At 37.8% G+C, this 10,228-nt stretch overlaps 1 protein-coding gene across 2 annotated transcripts in view; it reads left to right on the top strand.

Moving 5' to 3' along the window:
- The first annotated feature begins 3,312 nt into the window (after nt 1-3,312).
- The window catches only part of LOC138307503 (monocarboxylate transporter 12-like), a 70,518-nt gene continuing 63,602 nt past the window's right edge, over nt 3,313-10,228 (top strand). Inside the window, exons 1-2 of one of the 2 annotated variants that reach the window (XM_069248288.1) lie at nt 3,313-3,604; nt 4,104-4,252. The gene's annotated coding sequence lies outside the window, so the exon portion shown is untranslated. The remainder of the gene's footprint in view (nt 3,605-4,103; nt 4,253-10,228) is intronic. The other variant, XM_069248287.1, reaches the window with a different exon arrangement.

Here is a 10,228-nt window from a genome sequence, read left to right as displayed (position 1 = left end):
TCGGTCCTGATGTGTATTTTTTGTTCAATTGTGGTCATTTTGATACCTCATTTGTCTACTTCAGTTCAAAAATGGCAATGTTATGACTATTTTTCATTTTTCAGTGAAATTCGAGATGGCGGCCATCTTGATGACGTCATAACCGGAACTTATACAATGTTAACATTGGTGTTTTTGCTGTTGTTGTTTAAACTGATTCATAAGTGGACAAAAAACTGTTTAGCAATAATAGTTTGCTGTTGGAAAACATTTTTGCTGCGTCAAGCAAAATATGAAAAATTAGCTGAAAAATCACCATTTTTGAGCTTAAAATCCTATTTTTTCATTTCCTGCGTAAAAATCACTACATATATTGGATTATATGGTCCTGATATGTATTTGTTGTTCTATTGTGATCATTTTGATAACTCATTTGTCTATTTCGGTTGAAAAATGTCAATGTTATGACTATTTTTCATTTTTTTTTTTTGTAAAATTTGAGATGGCGGCCATCTTGATGACGTCATAACCGGAAGTTCATCCCAACTTATGCAATGTTTACATTTTGATTTGTGATCAGTGGGTCATAAGGGTTAAGAAAAATATTGGTTCGGAGGTTTGGGGGTGCATGTGGGACCCTCCTAGCCCATGGCCTATTCACTACGACACATAGGGACCAATTCGTACCCGGCCGAAAGGTATAGTAGGCCGGGTACGTATATTCACTCTAGTATATGTATTTGTCTCAAAACACAAAGATAATACAAAACAATTTGTTTTGCTTTTTGTACAATCGCAATCAGTATTTTATTCCAGTTATGACATAGCGCCATGGATTTTTGTCGTCCGAGCGCAATTAATCATTTTTATATTTTAACTTGAAATAATTAAATTAGAAGCTCAAACTTTTCAATGGTGGTAACTATTTTTTGTAACCAAGGAAAAAAACATTAATTCCTGCAATTTTTGTCAGCTGTGGAGCATCTATGATTTTTACAATTATTACATTTCAGTCCTTAATTTATGAAATACCATTCTTGACCACTCGACCACTGCGGCCTCAGGTAATGTTGGCCCTTTGATGTACATCAAAGTAATCGAATAACGGTACTGTGGTTGGCTTTCAAAAGAGGTCTCAGCAGACATGTTATTGATCTTTTTATTATTATTTTTTCCTGGACTGCCTTCAGTTTCACTAAAATGTTGTCCAGGTGTGGATATAACGTCTGCAATTCCTGGAGTATCGAAGAGGATTTTTATAAGGTCGAATACATTTTCGCGAAGCCGGTAATACATTTCTATGGGTCGGATATATATTTTCGTGGTAATCGATACATTTTCGTGGTAACAGATACATTTTCGTGAGGTCAAATACATTTCCGTGGAGTGCGGATACATTTCTTTGAAAACGAATACCTTACTATTTTGAATGTGCGTCTGTGTGTGTAAATTCCGACGCCGATCTGGTCAACAGAGGAATGTGTAGGTGTTCACATAGACCTAAATAGGAAATACAAATATCATCATCGTTAAGCTGCAGCTCCTACCTATCTACAAAGGCTTGGCTATCAGTGTGGCCTTGGGTTTTTATATATAGTACACCTTTTAAATTAACCGAATCAAAAGGTTTGAAATAAATATCTAAGATATGTAATAAATGGGTTGTTTAAAATGAATACTTACGGCTGGTCAATACCTTGTATTATACATTGAATAGTCTGGGCCATCTTGTAAGTAGACCGGGCCAGTGAGAACTTTATAAGGTCTTTTGTGTTGAATGTTGCGATAACAACATTACATGCTGAATACATTAGTTAAAGTTTTGACACAAGAAATATAGTGTGTACGGGCAGAGATTTAAAAAGTAATTAAATTAAATTATCTATGTCTCTGGTACGGGTATGGTTTTAAGAGAGAAGTTTCTCCTTCCCTCCGCTTTTTCACAGAAAATAAAGGAAAACCTTCATTATTTTTTAATTCTGTAAATTTTTAATTTGAACGATTTTTAAGTAAGACATCAGTACAACCAGTCCCATATCAATGAAATGGCCATTGAGAATAGGATTTATTTTCGTAAAATAGCATTAAATATATTTGAATTATACACGTGTGTATTTATTTTGCAAAATGTATAACATGTTTTATTATCGTGTGACATCGGAACTGGTCGATTTATCTATTAAGAAAATATATCAACTTAAAAAAAACCCGATTGGTTTATTCAGGTTAAAAAAAGAATCAACTTCGTCAAAATGTTATAATTGTTATAAGGGGCGTGTATATTATAGTTGGCTATATTACCTACAAATGTATTTATACTAGCCTGATTAATTTTGACATCTTGAATGACGGATTGAGTGACCATAGGGATAAACTTTATCATCATTCCTATTTGTAAATCAATCAATCAATTAATAATATTTCATTTATATGTATATATATACGTCACATGTTAATATACATGGACATGTATACATGTATATATATAAAACGATCAAGTATATAATATATAAATGTATATATATAAAACGATCAAGTATATAATATATAAAGCCATAAAACTAATATCAACATTCAGCCTTATAAGGCTTACGAAACACTTTTAAGCATAAACTGATTCTATCAAAAATACAAATATCAACGTTTTATCACGATAAAAAATTATCATCAAATATAATCGTAATAGATTGGCGGGAAAAGTATGAATGTGTTTCGGACGATCCCTACACAGAATTACTTATCTTAATTGGAATAAAAATACGAATTAAAAGCTACATGTAGGTTACATTACAAGATAAATGAAGCGCTATAAAACGTTGATAATGTATACATGTTTACATGCTTATGAATGTACATGTATTGTATACACAGTAGTACATGTATATATAGATATCCAGCTACATCAAATAGTGTATGGGTGAACGGAAGTAAATATTTCTGTAATTAAAAGTCAATAAAAAGACACTAGGGCACGAATGTTTATAGTTGTAACGAATCTGTTATTAATGATTTATAGTCATAACGTATTCAACTGAGTAATGTTGCGTCACCCTACGCAACACAAACATGTGTACACAGAAACTGAAAACAATCATTGGTATGAAATCAAATCGGCGTTTAACTTGGCCTATAACTATCGATATTGAACGAATATATATACATGTACATAGTCAATCATACAAATAAAAAAGACTTTTGTATTGGTCTACGCGGTAAGCAACAGACCAATATTTACATGTAGGCCTGTTTCAATTACCCCCTTTTGGCCCCATTACTTGACCCTTGAACCCAAATTAGGTCAGCTGGCGATGACGTCGGGAAAAATACAGTAAACTTTTACGATATCATTAATTCTGAGGTATTTATCGTGAAATTCAGTTTGGCCTATACTCTGGACCATATGTGAATGCTGAAGATAGGCTAAACACTGACGGATTTCGTCTGGTTTACACAGAATGGTGTTGTTTTGATCAGCTGATGCTTTGTTCCGCTACTTTGGTCACGTGCTTTTTTGATATTGTATATATATATATATGATGGCGAGCAGACGAGACGTTACTTATTTTATCGAGAAAGACACACGAGAATAGACGTTACAAGGAGGCTGGACACAGACAGACGGCAGGTGAGTGTACACATGTATAACCTCTTTGTATCCATTTTCTTTCGATTTATACACATGACTTAAATCGAACGATGTCGCCACACAAATAATCGCTCTGAAACCAGCAGTGAAAAGCGTGGATGCTGGCATGGGCCTCGTGATCTCAGGCAAAGGGGCGTGATCCCACGCGCGGCACGACACATGGTCTTTATTTGTCTCCTTCAGTCGGTGTTCGGACATGAGTGTACAGTATTGATTTAACATATATATATATATAATTCACATCCCTCTTTCTTTGACCATCTATTGATCTAACTGGACACTGTAAACAGAGTAATGATTTATCGACTTTCTGGACGCATCAATAATCCAATAATCGTTTTATCGATGTAGCGTCAGGTACAAATGTAGCTAGGTCTAGATTAACACGATAGTAACAGATACATGAGCATGGAGTAAACATGTACATGTGATCACATACATGTATATACCCACCTGTTAATAGCGATTTTAATTGTAGATGACGACTGGTGATACCTGACAACCATAGATGATAATTAGTAATCAGATACCTGAGTTTAGGGAATATCGCTGATTGCCTTCATCAAATGTCCTGGAAATAGTTGTACACAAGACATCAGACCGTGCTATGCTCACCCTCTAATGCAGGTAGTATTTATATAGTACAAAAGGTTGACCTTGTCTTTATAGACAGGTTGGTTGTGTCAGTATAGACAGGTGGACAGGGTCAGTATAGACGGCTGGACAGTGTCAGTATAGACAGGTGGTCAGTGTCAGTATAGACAGGTGGTCAGTGTCAGTATGGACAGGTGGACAGTGTCAGTATAGACAGGTGGAAATTGTCAGTATAGACAGTGGACAGTGACAGTATAGACAGGTGGGTGGTGTCAGTATAGACAGATGGACAGTGACAGTCTAGACAGGTGGTCAGTATCAGTATAGACAGGTGGTCAGTATCAGTATAGACAGGTGGTCAGTGTCAGTATAGACAGGTGGGTGGTGTCAGTATAGACAGGTGGGTGGTGTCAGTATAGACAGGTGGGTGGTGTCAGTATAGACAGGTGGACAGTGACAGTCTAGACAGGTGGTCAGTATCAGTATAAACAGGTGGTCAGTGTCAGTTTAGACAGGTGGACAGTGTCAGTATAGACAGGTGGACAGTCAATGTCAGTATAGAAAGGTGGACAGTGTCAGTATAGACAGATGGATGGTGTCAGTATAGACAGGTGGACAGTGTCAGTATAGACAGGTGGACAGTGACAGTCTAGACAGGTGGGCAGTGACAGTCTAGACAGAGACAGGTGGACAAAATAAGATCCATTTTTCCCAGAGAAATAATGCTAATATATCACTATTGTCAACATTTTCCCGAATATCAGTTACCTTGTTAGCTTTTACTGTGGTTTGGGAGATTAATTAGTTTTACAGAGTATCCTTAGGAGGTTAATTAGGTCACAGAATATCCTTGGGAGATGAATTAGGTCACAGAATATCCTTGGGAGAAGAATTAGGTCACAGAATATCCTTGGGAGATTAATTAGGTCACAGAATATCCATGGGAGGTTAATTAGGTCACAGAATATCCTTGGGAGGTTAATTAGGTCACAGAATATCCGTGGGAGATGAATTAGGTCACAGAATATGCTTTGGAGATTAATTACGTCACAGAATAACTTAGGATATCAATTAGGTCATAGATATCCCTAGTAATGGTGGGGGGTATTACCGGCATACCAGGAAACCGCGGTAAAACCTGACGAGGTACGTACTGCGGTACACTTGTACTGTACTGGTACTTCGGTAAACTTTGGCAGTTTCCGTCCAAAGGAAATTAAGTGTTTGTAATTCCAACTAATACCATCGCAAACTAAAAAAATAAATGTTAATTTCATATAGTTTCGCTGACCAACCAGTCATATATCCCATTCTCGATCGCCGTCTCGTAACTTGTAAGCATGTTACTATAGAAACGGGCTTGTCCCGCAGTGAATAATTAAAGATGGCGGACGCAACAGAAAGGCCATATGAACTGATATCAAATCGTCGTGCTAAGTCCGACATCTGGCGCCATTTTGCGCTCAAAAAAAGGAAATGTGATGGCTTAATCAAGGAGTCGGTTGCTGTTTGCCGAACTTGTGATGTCAGTGTGAAATGTACCGGCGGTGGGACATCTAATCTGGTGTCCCACGTGCGTCGGCATCATCAATTATGGATCTTGATGCACGTTATCAGGATAAGGAAGACTTTTTGAATATGAGCCTTTCAGAAAGTTAATTGTTTTTTAAGTAATGGTTTGTTGTAGACTCAAGTATAGTCAAACTGACAATATGACATATATATTGTGGCAAGAGTTATGTCGAAACTGACGTTGGTACTCTAGTCATAATTATTATTAATTACTAGTCAATCCTAAAAATACTCATATGTAGTTGTCATTGTTGATATCTTGCCTTTTGTCTACTGAGTTTGTTAATTTTAATGTCTGTTCATCTGAAAAATATATATGATTAAAAATCTGCATTATTATCAATTGTTATTGTGATTTCAGTTATGATCCATGATATCCGTGGTATACCGCGGTACATACCGTGGTATTTGATGAAATACCGCGGTATACCGCAGTACTTTTTTTTTCCGTGGTACCCAGCTCTATTAGATTAATTAGGTCATAACATATCTTTGGGAGATTAATTAGGTCACAAAATATCCTTGGGAGATTATTTAGGGCACAAATTATCCCTGGTAGATTAATTAGGTCATAGAATATAACTGAGATTAATAAGGTCACAAAATATCACTGGTATATTACTTAGGTCACAGAATATGCTTTTGAGATTAATTCAGTCTCAGAATATCCTTGGGAGAATAATTAGGTCACAGAATATCCTTGGGAGGTTAATTAGGTCACAAAATCTGCTTTGATTTTAAAGATTAATCAGGTCACAGAATATGCTTTGATTTCAAAGATTAATCAGGTCACAGAATATCCTTTGGCGATTAATTAGGTTACAGAATATCCTTGGGTTATTAATTAAATTTCAGGATATCACTGGGAGATTAATGAGATCACAGAATATCCTTGGGAGATTAATTAGGTCACAAATTATCCCTGGTAGATTAATTAGGTCATAGAATATAAATGTGAGATTAATTAGGTCACAGATTATCACTGGGATATTAGTTAGGTCACAAAATATGCTTTTGAGATTAATTAAGTCTCAAAATATCCTTGGGAGGTTAATTAGGTCACAGAATATCCTTTTTAGGTTAATTAGGTCACAGAATATCCTTGGGAGGTTAATTAGGTCACAGAATATCCTCGGGAGATTAATTAGGTCACAGAATATGCTTTGGAGATTAATTAAGTCTCAGAATATTCTTTGGAGATTAATTAGGTTACAGAATATCCTTGAGTTATTAATTAAGTCTCAGGATATCACTGGGAGATTAATGAGATCACAGAATATCCTTGGGAGATTAATTAGGTCAAAGAGAATGCTTTTGAGATTAAATAGTCTCAGAATATCCTTGGGAGATTAATTAGGCTACAGAATATCCTTGGGAGGTTAATTACGTCACAGAAAATGCTTTGAAAATTAAATAGGTCACAGAATATGCTTTGGAGATTAATTAGGTCACAGAATATCCTTGGGAGATTAATTAAGTCTCAAAATATCCTTTGGAGATTAATTAGGTCACAGAATATCCTTGGGAGATTAATTAGGTAACAAATATCCTTGGGAGTTTAATTAGGTCACAAAATATCCTTGGGAGATTAATTTGGTCACAGAATATCCTTGGGAGATTAATTAGGTCACAGAATATGCTTTGGAGATTAATTAAGTCTCAGAATATTCTTTGGAGAATGGGTCATAGAATATCCTTTGGAGATTAATTAGGTCACAGAATATCTTTGGCAATCATTGATTGGTGGCATAACTGATATTATTTTCATTGTAATAAAATGTTTTTCCTGGTTTTCTGAATGTGGTAAAGAACAATTCTGAACTACTAAACAACTAAACTTACTCTTATGTACATAAACACTAACTTACATATCTTCAGTGCATTTTTCAATCTCTTGCAACTTTCATGAGATACTCACTGACTGAGCTTCTATCAATTTATTAGCTCACCTGGTCTGAAGGACCAAGGTGAGCTTATGGGATACCGCAGCGTCCAGCGTCCGTCGTCCGTCAACAATCGACTTCTTCTCCATAACCTTATAGGGTGGGGATTCAAAATTGTACAAAAAATGGGGCTGACCCCCCGGGGGCCTGAGGGGTGGGGTCAAAAGGGGTCAATTTGGCTATTTCCACATAAACGACTTCTTGTCTGAAACCAAGCATGTGACAGCACTCATAATGCAATGGTAGCATCGTTATAGGATGGGGATTCAAAATTGTACAAATGATAGGACTGACCCCCTGGGGGTCTGAGGGGCGGGGTCAAAAGGGGTCAATTTGGCTATTTTCATATAAACAACTTCTTCTTTGAAACCAAGCATGAGATAGCACCCATAATGCAATGGTAGCATCCTTATAGGGTGGGGATTCTAAATTGTACAAATGATGAAGCTGACCCCCTGGGGGCCTGAAGGGTGGGGTCAAAAGGAGTCAATTTGGCTATTTCCATATAAATGACTTCTTCTATGCAACTAAGCATAGGATAGCACCCATAATGCAATGGTAGCATCGTTATAGGATGGGGATTCAAAATTGTACAAAAAATGGGGCTGACCCCCCGGGGGCCTGAGGGGTGGGGTCAAAAGGGGTCAATTTGGCTATTTCCACATAAACGACTTCTTGTCTGAAACCAAGCATGTGACAGCACTCATAATGCAATGGTAGTAGTGTTATAGGGAGGGGATTCAAAATTGTACTAATGATAGGGCTGACCCCCCCCCCCCCCCCCCCCCCCCCCCCCCCCCCCCCCCGGGGACTGGAGGGGCGGGGTCAAAAGAGGTCAATTTGGCTATTTCCATTTAAACGACTTCTTCTCTGAAACCAAGCATGGGATAGCACCCATAATGCAATGGTAGCATCCTTATAGGGTGGGGATTCTAAATTGTACAAATGATGAAGCTGACCCCCTGGGGGCCTGAAGGGTGGGGTCAAAAGGAGTCAATTTGGCTATTTCCATATAAATGACTTCTTCTATGCAACTAAGCATAGGATAGCACCCATAATGCAATGGTAGCATCCTTATGGGGTGAGGATTCCAATTTGTGCAAATGATAGGACTGACCCCCCGGGGGCCTGAGGGGTGTGGTCAAAAGTGATCAATTTCCATATAAATGACTTAATTTTCCTCTGCAACTTAACATGGGATTACGTTCATAATGCAATGGTTACATCTTTATAGGGTTTAGATTCAAAATTTTGCAAATGATGGGGCTGACCCCCCCCCCCCCCCCCCCCCCCCCCCCCCCCCCCCCTGGGGCCTGAAGGGTGGGGTCAAAAGGGGTCAATTTAGCTATTTCCATATAAACGACTTCTTCTCTGCAACTAAGCATGGAAGAGCACTCATAATGCAATGGTAGCATCCTTATAGGGTTGGGATTTGAAATTGTACAAATGATAGGGCTGACCCCAGGGGCCTTAGACGGCAATAGATCCGGGGTCAAAAAGGTCAATTAGGCTACTATTTTCATATAAATTACTTTGTCTCTGAACTTTTGTATTGGATAGCATATTTGTATGGTATCAATAGCATCATTGTATGGTTGTGATACAAAATTAAACTTTGGAAGTCAATTTTGCTAATTTTTCTAATTGTCAGAGTCTTTGTGATAATTACTAAAAAAAAACAGGTGAGCGATACAGGTCCTCTGGGCTCTTGTCATTGAGTTGGCCTCCTGTGACAAGAGTGAAATGATATATAATGAGTGATATAGCAGAACTAACCGGGTTAATCATTGGTGTCCAGGTATTTAGTAATTCTTCTCAAGAACCAGAAGGCACAGGGTACTGATATTGGGCATGTAGCATGCTTGGATGAAGGGCTACCAAGTTTGTTCAAATGAATGACCTTGATCTTCATTCAAGGTCACAGGGGTCAAAAAGGCTAAAATCTTTGAATGACTTCTTCTCAAGAACTGAAAGGCCAAGGGTACTGATATTGGGCCAGCATCTTGGATGAAGGGCTACCAAGTTTGTTCAAATAAATGACTTTGACCTTCATTTAAGGTCACTGGTGTTTAATAGGCTAAATTCCTTTAAACAAATTCTTGTGAATAATTAAGAGGCCTAGAGACCTGATATTGGGCCCTGTGACATGCTGGGATGATGGGCTATAGCTATCAAGTTTGTTCAAATGAATGACCTTGATCTTCATTCAAGGTCACAGGGGTCAAAAAAGCCAAAATCTTTAAACAACTGCTTCTCAAGAACCAGGAGGCCCAGGGTACTGATATTGGGCCTATGACATGCTGGGATGAAGGGCTATCAAGTTTGTTCAAATGAATAACCTTGATCTTCATTCAAGGTCACAGGGGTCCAAAAGGCTAAAATCTTTCAACAACTTCTTCTCAAGAACAAGAAGGCCCATGTTACCCATAGAGGGCTTGCACGTGCTGGGATGATGGGCTACAAAGTTTGTTCAAATGAATGACCTTGACCTTCT

Source organism: Argopecten irradians, chromosome 14 (assembly GCF_041381155.1).
Source record: "Argopecten irradians isolate NY chromosome 14, Ai_NY, whole genome shotgun sequence".
Lineage (NCBI taxonomy): Eukaryota > Metazoa > Mollusca > Bivalvia > Pectinida > Pectinidae > Argopecten > Argopecten irradians.
The sequence above is the reverse complement of the archived record's forward strand: the minus strand, read 5'-3'. Positions and strand labels throughout refer to the sequence as shown.